Consider the following 10,913-nt stretch of genomic DNA (forward strand, 5'->3'; position numbering starts at 1 on the left):
GTTTTTTAAGAAACATGGACCATATGAGCTACATGGAACCCAATGTCATATGACTCCACACCGAAAAATGCGTCCTACTTGCCTAAGGTATAACCTAAACATATATAGCTATAATATGGATCCATTAACTAATACCTATGTGGGCACATAATTATAGGATTGGGAGATTGCTTCTAGAGACCTGAAAAAAATAGTGAGAGATATTCCATCTCATCATAGCATATGTACAAAACCCGGTCTAGCTAGGGAGAGAGTCCCTACCTCATTTGCCATATCCGCTCGGTGCTAAGCATTATTCTCCATTTTATACATAGTTTGAGGTGAATCTCAATTTACTATGTGAAGGAGTACATTACCTTCATTCAACCCAACTCATAACATAGCTTATTGATTCAGCATGGTGAGAACTACCTTTCACTTTATAATCGTCATATTATCATCCAAGACAATTCATACATAATAATTTGTAGCAGTAAAAGAAACTAGTCTCTTAACAATACCATAATTCACACATTAGCCATTGGATCTTCACCATTAAAGTGGAATCATAAATACATGAAAGGTAAGTACCTCAACCTTTAAAGTGGATCAAACAATACATATATATAAGAATCTTACACATAAAGTACCTTCATACATTGCCTTCAAGGACATACTTCAAGATTTACTTCCAATTTACCCTTCAAGGGTCATAACTCATATATTGCTATTTCAATTAGCATTACTACATTAAGAATGGATAAATTAATAGACTAAATGAACATAAATATCATCCTAAACACACATTGCATCATCAAACCATTCTAAATCTCCTAAAGTTGGGTTATGGGGTCGCACATGTTATTTGGGAAGTTTCATATTAAAAACCCTCAATAAACATCAATTTCATCATAATATAGGACAATTAACTTAAATAAAACGTTTTTGAGAAGAACCCATGGCTAGAATCAAAGCCCTAGTTTTTGAACAAATTCCCAATTTTGAAAATTAACTTTAAAGGCTTCATGGAGAATGAAATGGGCTGATTTAGTTATCCTATCAACATGAGCCAACTATAATCATGTTGCTTTTGTGTACGAGGCAAACCCACCACAAAGTCAATATTGACATCCTCCCACTTCCAAGTGGGTGGGATATCTATCTCTTGGGACAAACCTCCTTGCTTTTGATGTCCGACTTTGACTTGTTGACAATTTATACATTTGGCCACAAAACCCGCTATATCCTTCTTCATACCATTCAACCAATAGACCACCCGTAAGTCACAATACATCTTGGTGGCTCCCAGATGAATAAAATACCGCAAACCAGGAGACTCTTCTAAAATTTACCCTCTTAAGTCATCTATGTCCAGAACAAATAACCTACCTTGGTACCTAAACACCCCATATCCCCCTTAGGAGAAAGCCTCAACAGCCTTGTTGAGAACAAATTTTTTCCTCTCAATCAAAATAGGATCTAGGTGTTGTTTAGAATTCACACCAACTACTAATGAGGATTCAAACCTATGATGTACTGTGAAACTACCCTTGGGAGATTTAACTAGTTAGACTCCGAATTGGGCCTACCTATGCGCATCACATACTAACTCTTTTTTCTCTTCATCAATATGGGCCACACTACCTATGGACATTTGATTTAACGCATTTGCGACCACATTGGTTTTGTTGGGATAGTAAAGAACACTCATATCATAGTCTTTCTAAAGCTTTAATAATCTTCATTGTTGGAGATTCAATTCCTTTTGGATAAATACATATGGGAGACTCTTGTGATTGGTAAACACATCTACATGTACCCCACTACGGCCACTAATTCAAGATCATGGGTCAAATAGTTCTTTTTATGGAACTTGAGTTGTTTTGAAGCATAGGCAATCACCTTACCATGTTGCATGATGACACAAGCCAAACCTGCTCGAGGAGTATCACAGTATACTACAATCCCATCGATACCGTCCGATAAGGTCAACATCGGAGTGGAGGTGAGTCTGTCCTTCAATTCTTTAAAGCTCTTCTCACAATCCCACGAACACACAAACTTTGCTTTCTTTCGGGTTAAGGCCGTCAATGGAGAAATAATGGAGGAAAAAACCTTGACAAATCTTCTATAATAGACAACTAATCCCCAAAAAATTCTAATATTGGTAGGATTTATAGGCCTAGGCCAACATTTGAGTGCCTCTGTTTTCTTCGGACTACCTCAATACCTATGCCCGACAGAATATGCCCAAGAAAGGCAACTGACTTAAGCCAAAACTCAGCTTTACTAAACTTGGCATACAATTGGTGATCTTTGAGAAATTTCAACACAATTCTAAGTGATTCATATGGTCATCTTCAGTTTTTAAATATATAAAAATGTAGTCAATACAGACAATCACAAAAGTTTCAAGAAATTGCTAAACACTCTATTAATTAGATTTATGAACCCCATCGGGGAATTTGTTAGGCCAAAACACATTAGAACAAACTCATAGTTACCGTATCTAGTTTGGAAAGACATTTTAGGAATGTCAATGCCTATCACCCTAAGTTTATGGTAACCCGAATGAAGATTTATTTTGGGGAAGTGGTTATACCCTTGTAGTTGATCAAACAAATCGTCAATCCTAGGAAGTGGATGCCTATTATAGTGATCTTGTTCAATCGACAGTAGTCGATACACATTTTAAGGGACCTATATTTATTTTTACAAACTATACTGAAACACCCCATGGAGATATACTTGATTGAATAAACAATTTATCTAGCAAATCATTGAGTTTCTCTTTCAATTCTTTTAGCTCGACCGGAGCCATTTAGTATGGAGGGATGGAAACTGGTTCTGTATTCGGCAAGAGATTTATGCTGAAATGTATTGTAATGATCCGGACCCGAAAAGTTATTCCTTAAAATTTTGAATAGTCATTTGACTATAAATAATTAATTTGTGGACAATTTGGTTATTATTAATAATAATGGGTCAAGTTTAAAATATTAAAATAGGTTAATAGAAATCATTACTTTTAATACATAATTAATTTAGAAAAGAAAAGGAAGAGGAGCAGAAAACTAAACTGCTTGCGGCGTGAACAGAGAAGGAAGGGGACAAACTGCTTCACGACTTCACGTAAGAAATTTTTTTTCAGCCGAAGCTTTTCTAATTTCTCATATGATGCAGCATTAATTGCTTTGCATACAATCATTAATTGTTGTGTACACACACACACACACACACACACACACATATATATTAATATTATATTAGAATTGAATTTGGGGTTTGGAGATTTGGAAATAAGTTCTTGGCAGAGAAAATTTATGTATGTGTTTGTCGTTTTCTTATAGAATTTGAGAAAGTGAGTATTGGCCAATCAATTTTGAAAGGGTTTAGGGTATGATTGGCTAACCTAATTGATTTATTAGCTAGGAATTTATTGTATATCATTGTGAGGGTTGAAATAGTGGATCATTTATGCACAATTATTATGAGAATTCATAGAAGAGTGGGTCGTAAGATTCTTACCTAAATTAATACCTTTTTCGTGTTTTAGTTTCATGTTGGAAATATCTTATGAACATCGTGTTACAACTTTAACTATTATATATAATATTGGGTGCATATGAATAAGTATTAGTATATTATACTATATGAATATAATTCAAATTATGATATTGAGAAGAGTGGACTCCACCTTAGATTCGAAACTTGAAAAATTATGATAGTTCAAATGTTAATTGGCATCAAGATTTACGAATTCAATTATAAATTCTAGTGAATTTTTAGGTCAAGGTTAAACACATAAAAGTGTGAGTGTTGTTAGTTCTGAAACCTTATTGTGAATATATTCTTGAATAGATTTCATTGGTTCAGAAGCTCAACAGAATGGGAAGGCTCAAGTCCAAGAGTAATTATTCGATTGGCTAAGGCAAGTGGATTTCTAAACTCTTGTTAAGCGTATGAAATTCGTGTATTTCCTTGTGTGGTGTTGAGAATGATTTGGAGACTTGTCGCTTATTTGTTAGTGTTGTATTCCTTGCTGTAAATTGTGTTTTGTTATCAAAATGGTTATATCCTCATTTTCATTTGAGCATGTCAATTGCATTGTATCTGAGATATGATTGTGGTATAAGGATGTACCATTTCGAGGGTCGTATCGTGCACCGTGATGGATATTATATTTCGAGGGACATATAGCGCGCCGCGAAGGTTACTATTATCGAGGGTCGTGTCGTACGCTGCGACAGATGCATGGACAGATATGTCCCCCATGGGTCCTAGACTGAGAGACAGCGGGTGTGTATCATTAGGAAAGACATGCATCACTATATTTGACATTGCATCTCATGGCATTGCACATTTTATTATTGATGAACTTGAACACGTGTTTCACTGATCTTGTGATTGTTTCTCTGTGAAGCTTGTGACTGTTGAATATTGAGTCATTTTTGAGAATGTGTAAACTGATAGAGTGTGGTTATTGAGTTGTGTGTATGGTAAACTGTAAACTATTAGGATATAGCGTGGAGGTTTAGATAGGTGTAAGGAGTACCCGTATTTTGTTCACATAACTTGTGTTTAGAGGTTTGCTTGTTGTGTACCACGTGGTTTGGCATCTTGTGGAGGGTTGTGAGGTAGCTGCTTGTCATCTCAGCGAACTTTCCTACTCCAGTGTATGATTTTGTTTTTACTTGAAAGACAACTTCATTTTAGACCCCCATTTTATTTCAATTCTAATATTTACATTAGAGGCTTGTGCACATGACAACCTGGTTTTGGGAATTGAATTAATATGACTTGGTTTCATAATAGAAATTGTTGTTGAATTGTCATTACTTCCGCACTTTGTTAGATATTTGGTTTTAGGCTGACTTGTCTTGGTGGGATAAAACGAGTGCCATCAAACCCACTTTGGGTCGTGACAAAATGGTATCAGAGCCCCAGGTTCATAGGTCTCACGTGTATACAAGCCGAGTCTACGTAGAGTCTCAAGGATCAGTACGGAGACGTCTGTACTTATCTTTGAGAGGCTACTAGGATTACTAGGAAATTTCTTTTTGTTCATTCTTTCTCATCGTGCGTAGTCACCTTCTTTAGTACTGAGTTGTTGTATACTCTTTTGAGAGATGACGAGGACTAGAAATAATGTTACTGGTGGTAGAGGGGAGGCACTTCCCGAGGCAGTTGTTGAGGCCCCAGCTAGAGGTAGGGGTAGATCTCGAGCTAGAGGTCGTGCTAGTAGTACGACAAAAGCCAGAGTTCATGGACGTGGAGTAGCACCAGTGAGAGGTCGTGCTAGAGAGGTCTCTACAGAACCTCAGATTGATGGCAGAGAGGACCAGGTTCCTCCAGATCCTGTAGTCACACCTTTGCTTCAGGAAACACTATTGAGGGTGTTAAGTGTGCTAGAGGGATTTTCTCAGGGTGGTGGTGCGACTACCACACCACATGACTCTCGTACTAGAGAGGGGGCTCAGACCCAAGAGCAGCAACAAGCTCCAGTTGTTCAGGATGAGGTGGGGCAACTACCAGTAGATCCCGCAGTTCAGAATGATGTTGCACCAGCAGTTGGGGGTCAAGTTGCATCGATGGTTGTTCTGACAGAGGATGAGCAGCGTAGGTATGAGAGATTTCGAAAGATGGACCCACCTCAGTTTCAGGGTGGGAAGAGCGAGGACGCTTATGAGTTTCTAACTACCTGCCGAGAGTTACTAGAGGTGGTTGGATTAGCTGAGTCACATGGGGTTCGATATGCTACACTCCAGCTTCGTGGACCAGCGAGAGACTGGTGGAGGACTTATTCGGGGGTTTTGCCAGTTGGATCTCCTCCAGTGACTTGGGAGCAGTTTGCTAGTGCATTCCAAGATCGTTTTATCCCTTGGAGCGTGAGAGAGGAGAGTCGCTTGAGGTTTGAGAGTCTGAGACAGGATGGTTTATCGGTTACAGAGTATGAGGCGCCTTTTTGTCAATTGTCTAGGTATGTGTTGGCCATTATTCCAAATGAGACAGAGAAGATCCGCAGATTTGTGAGGGGATTGACTTTCTCTATTAGGTCAGCTGTGTTTCGGGCATCTAGGGAGGGGGCTTCTTTCCAGTCCATTGTGAGCGCCGCCAAAAAGGCGGAATTGATGGAGAGAGAGGAGTTTGGGGACCCTAAAAGGGCTCGCATATCAGGTCAGTTTCATGGTGCCTCATCTGGAGGTAGGGGATCACAGAGAGTGAGTGGTTCTTTTCAGCAGCGGAAACCTATTCATGCATCTATGCCGACATTTGAGGGTGGCCAGACATCTAGGGGTTCTTATAGCTCGGGTCAGAGCTCGTACGGTTCACAACAGCGACCTACAGGGCGAGGAAATTATAGTGGGTTTTAAGGGTCCACACAATAGTTCCCAGGTCAGATATTTTGTTTTACTTGTGGAGATCCCGATCATCTAATGCGACAGTGTACTTCACAAAGGGGTTGTTGTTGGCCTCGACCTAATTCTTCATTCCAGACTAGACCACCAGCACCACAGGGTAGAGGTCGTGGCAGAGTTCAGTCAGGTAGAGGTGATAGAGTTTCTAGTAGTGGTGTTGCAGCTCAGCAGAGTAGGGGTAGAGGTACCACCCAGGATGGAGGTGGACGAGGAGGCCACTGCTATGCTTTCCCCGGGAGACCTGAGGCGGAGACCTCTAATGCAGTTATTACAGGTATCATTCCAGTATGCCATCGACCTGCGTCTGTGTTGTTTGATCCAGGTTCTACATTCTCTTATGTGTCTACGTATTTTGCTGCTAAATTTGATATGATATTTGATAGCATGACTATACGTATTCGTGTTTCTACACCCGTGGGTAAGCCCTTCGTGGTAGATCGAGTGTATCGATCCTGTCTTGTTTCTTTGGCTGGGTATGACACTTGGGTAGACTTAATCATTCTAGGGATGGTGGACTTTGATGTTATCTTGGGTATGGATTGGCTTTCTCCTTATCATGCTGTCCTTGATTGCAATGCTAAGAATGTGACTTTAGCAATGCCTGGTGTTCCGAGGGTTGAGTGGAAGAGTGTTAGTGGTTCTTATCCTAGAAAGGTTATCTCTTTTATTCGTGCTCAGAGATTGGTGGAGAGGGGGTGTTTATCTTACTTAGCTTTTATTCGGGATACTAGTGTTGAACAACCTCCCATGGACTCTGTTCCCGTGGTTCAAGAGTTTCTCGATGTATTTCCTTCTGATCTTTCAGGTGTTTCTCCCGATAGGGATATCAATTTTGCTATTGATTTGGAGCCGGGCACTAAACCTATTTCTATCCCTCCATACAGTATGGCTCCAGCAGAGTTGAAAGAATTGAAAGATCAGTTGCAGGATTTATTGAGTAAGGGTTTTTTTTGCCCTAGTGTGTCACCTTGGGGTGCCCCTGTATTGTTTGTGAAGAAAAAGGATGGGACTATGAGGATGTGTATTGATTACAGACAGTTGAACAAAGTAACAGTGAAGAATAAGTATCCTCTTCCGCGTATTGATGACTTATTTGATCAATTACAGGGAGCATCATTGTTCTCTAAGATTGATTTGAGGTCTGGGTATCATCAGTTGAAGATTAGGGCATCAGATATCCCTAAGACATCTTTTCGGACCCGATATGGGCATTATGAGTTTCTAGTGATGTCCTTCGGATTAACTAATTCCCCTGCAGCATTCATGGAGTTGATGAATGGGGTGTTTTGACCATACCTTGATTCTTTTGTGATTGTCTTCATCGATGACATCTTGGTTTAGTCTAAGACTGAGGAGGACCATGTCCGACACCTGAGGATTGTACTTCAGAGGTTGAGAGAAGAGAAGTTGTATGCCAAGTTCTCAAAGTGTGAGTTCTGGCTTACTTATGTGACATTCTTGGGACACGTGGTGTCCAAGGAGGGTATTAGAGTAGATCCGGCCAAGATTGAGGCAGTTAGAGGCTGGACGCGACCTACTTCACCTACTGAGATTAGGAGTTTTGTGGGATTGGTAGGCTATTATCGACGATTTGTTCAGAGTTTCTCTACTATTGCAGCTCCATTGACTAGATTGACTTGACATAATGTGAGTTTTCAGTGGTCTGATGAGTGTGAGGAGAGCTTTCAGAAGCTCAAGACTTTGTTGACTTCTGCTCATGTGTTGACTCTACCTGAGGAGGGTGTAGACTTTACTGTGTATTGTGATGCTTCAGGAGTTGGGTTGGGTGGTGTGTTGATGCAGAAGGGGAACGTGTTGCTTATTCTTCTAGGCAGTTGAAATCCCATGAGAAGAACTACCCTACTCATGATTTGGAGTTGGCGGCTGTGGTATTTGTACTTAAGTTATGGCGTCATTATTTGTATGGGGTGCATTATGAGATCTTTACTGATCATCGGAGTCTTCAGTATATCTTTAGCCAGAGGGATTTGAACTTGAGGCAACGGAGATGGCTTGAGTTGCTGAAGGACTATGATGTTACCATTCTATATCATCCAGGAAAGGCCAATGTCGTAGCCGATGCTCTGAGTAGGAAGACTCCTAGCATGGGGAGTCTTGCAGCGCTTAGTTTTGAGGAGAGACCATTGGCTAGAGATGTGCAGATATTAGCTAACAGTCTTGTCCGCTTGCAGATTTCAGAAGAGAGTGATGGGATGATTGCCTTTATTGAGGCTCGGTCTTCATTAGTCGAGCAAATCCGTCCACACCAGTTTGATGATGAAAAATTATGTCTCATTCGAGACAAAGTATTGAGAGGGGGAGCTAAGGAGGCTGTCCTTGATTCTGATGGTGTCTTGCGGATCGGAGGCAGAATTTGTGTGCCCAGGACAGGCGATTTGATTAGATTGATTCTTGAGGAGGCCCATTTTTCTCGGTATTCCATCCATCCGGGAGTGGGGAAAATGTATCATGATCTGAGTCAGCATTACTGGTGGTGTGGAATGAAGAGAGATATTACAGACTTTGTTTCGAGGTGTTTGACTTGCCAGCAGGTCAAGTGTGAGCACCAGCGGCCCGGGGGTGTATCTCAGAGGATTCCTATTCCTACTTGGAAGTGGGAGCGGATTACTATGGACTTTGTTGTGGGTTTTCCTACCACAACGAGTGGTTATGACTCCATTTGGGTTATTGTTGATAGGCTGACCAAGTCTGCCACTTTATTCCGGTTCGGGTGAAGTATATAGCAGAGAAGTTAGCCGAGCTATATATCAGTCAGATTGTTCGACTACATGGAGTTCCTATTTCTATCATATCAGATCGAGGTTCACTATTTACTTCTCATTTCTGGAAGGCATTACAACATGGTATGGGTACTCAATTAGATATGAGTACGGCATTTAACCCTCAAACAGATGGTAAATCTGAGTGGACTATTCAGGTATTGGAAGATATGCTTCGAGCGTGTGTGATCGATTTTGGTGCTAGATGGGATCAACATTTACCATTAGCGGAGTTTGCCTATAATAACAGTTACCACTCTAGCATCCAGATGGCCCCATTTGAGGCGTTGTATGGAAGGCGGTGTAGGTCTCCGATTGGTTGGTTTGATTCGGCGGAGATGGACTCTTTGGATACAGACTTGCTGAGAGATGCTATGGAGCAAGTCCGTATGATTCAGTATAGATTATTGACAGCTCAGAGTTGACAGAAGAGTTATGCAGACCGGAGAGTTAGAGCCTTGATGTTTATGGAGGGTGATCATGTTTGGCTCCGAGTATCACCTATGAAGGGTGTAATGAGGTTTGGAAAGAAGGGCAAGCTTAGCCCTAGGTTCATTGGACCTTTTGAGATTTTGAGCCGAGTGGGAGAGGTGGACTATAAGTTGGCCTTGCCACCTAGTTTGTCGGCAGTTCATCCTATTTTCCATGTCTCTATGCTTCGGAAGTATATTCCGGATGAATCTCATGTGATTTCACTCGATTCTGTGGAGCTGGGTCCAGACTTGATATATGAGGAGGAGCCTCTAGCTATATTGGATAGGCAAATCCGAAAGCTTAGGACCAAGAAGCTTGTTTCAGTGAAGGTGCAATGGAAGCACCGTTCAGTAAGAAAAGCAACCTGGGAGACAGAGTCTGACATGAGTGCCAGATATCCTGAGCTTTTTGAAGCTTCAGGTACTTTCTTTTACTTTACGTTTGAGGACGAACATGATTTTTAGCGGTGGATGATGTAATGATCCGGACCCGAAAAGTTATTCTTTAAAAATTTTGAATAGTCATTTGACTATAAATAATTAATTTGTGGACAATTTGGTTATTGTTAAAAATAATGGGTCAAGTTTAAAATATTAAAATAGGTTAATAGAAATTATTACTTTTAATACATAATTAATTTAGAAAAGAAAAGGAAGAGGAGCAGAAAATTAACCTGCTTGCGGCGTGAACAGAGAAGGAAGGGGACAAACTGCTTCACGACTTCACGTAAGAAATTTTTTTTCAACTGAAGCTTTTCTAATTTCTCATATGATGCAGCATTAATTGCTTTGCATACAATAATTAATTGTTGTGCACACACACATATATATATATATATATTAATATTATGTTAGAATTGAATTTGGGGTTTGGAGATTTGGAATAAGTTCTTGGCAGAGAAAATTTATGTATGTGTTTGTCGTTTTCTTATAGAATTTGAGAAAGTGAGTATTGGCCAATCAATTTTGAAAGGGTTTAGGGTATGATTGGCTAACCTAATTGATTTATTAGCTAGGAATTTATTGTATATCACTATGAGGTTTGAAATAGAGGATCATTTATGCACAATTATTATGAGAATTCATAGAAGAGTGGGTCGTAAGATTCTTACCTAAATTGATACCTTTTTCGTGTTTTAGTTTCATGTTGGAAATCTCTTACGAACATCGTGTTACAACTTTAACTATTATATATAATATTGGGTGCATATGAATAAGTATTAAGTATATTATACTATATGAATATAATTCAAATTATGATA

This window comes from Solanum lycopersicum, chromosome 11 (genome assembly GCF_036512215.1).
Source record: "Solanum lycopersicum chromosome 11, SLM_r2.1".
Lineage (NCBI taxonomy): Eukaryota > Viridiplantae > Streptophyta > Magnoliopsida > Solanales > Solanaceae > Solanum > Solanum lycopersicum.